This window comes from Myotis davidii, unplaced genomic scaffold (genome assembly GCF_000327345.1).
Source record: "Myotis davidii unplaced genomic scaffold, ASM32734v1 scaffold1529, whole genome shotgun sequence".
Lineage (NCBI taxonomy): Eukaryota > Metazoa > Chordata > Mammalia > Chiroptera > Vespertilionidae > Myotis > Myotis davidii.
The window spans coordinates 356,778-357,291 of record NW_006300361.1 but is presented as its reverse complement, the minus strand read 5'-3'; positions in this window follow the sequence as shown (position 1 = coordinate 357,291).

Here is a 514-nt window from a genome sequence, read left to right as displayed (position 1 = left end):
TGCTGATTTTGTTTTTGTGTAGGTGTGGGATGACGTCAATACATATTTTAGGTGTCAGAGAAACTCAAGTCGTGCCAAATATGGGACATCATTGTTTCCTGAAAGGGCTAGTAATTTCTTATCACGTTAATTTTCTTTGGACATCTAAAAAATATCTTTTTTTATGTGGATATTTTTCCATTGATTTTTAGGGAGAGTGGAGCAGAGAGGGAAAGACAGAGAGAAACATCGATGTGAGAGAAACACATGGATTGCTTGCCTCCTGCACGCACCCCGACAAGGGCCCCAGCCGGGGAGGAGCCTGCAAGCAAGGTACCTTCCCTTCACCTCAATGGGACCCAGGACTCTTTGGTCTGCAGGCTGACGCTCTACCCACTGACCAATACTGGCCAGGGCTGAAAAGTATCTTGACTTTAGGTAAAAAAAATATAGTTTATTAATGGTCCTTTATGGACAAATGTTTTAACTCTCTGTGGGAAATTTTTCTGGGTAAGTTTTCAATCAATCCCCTCTG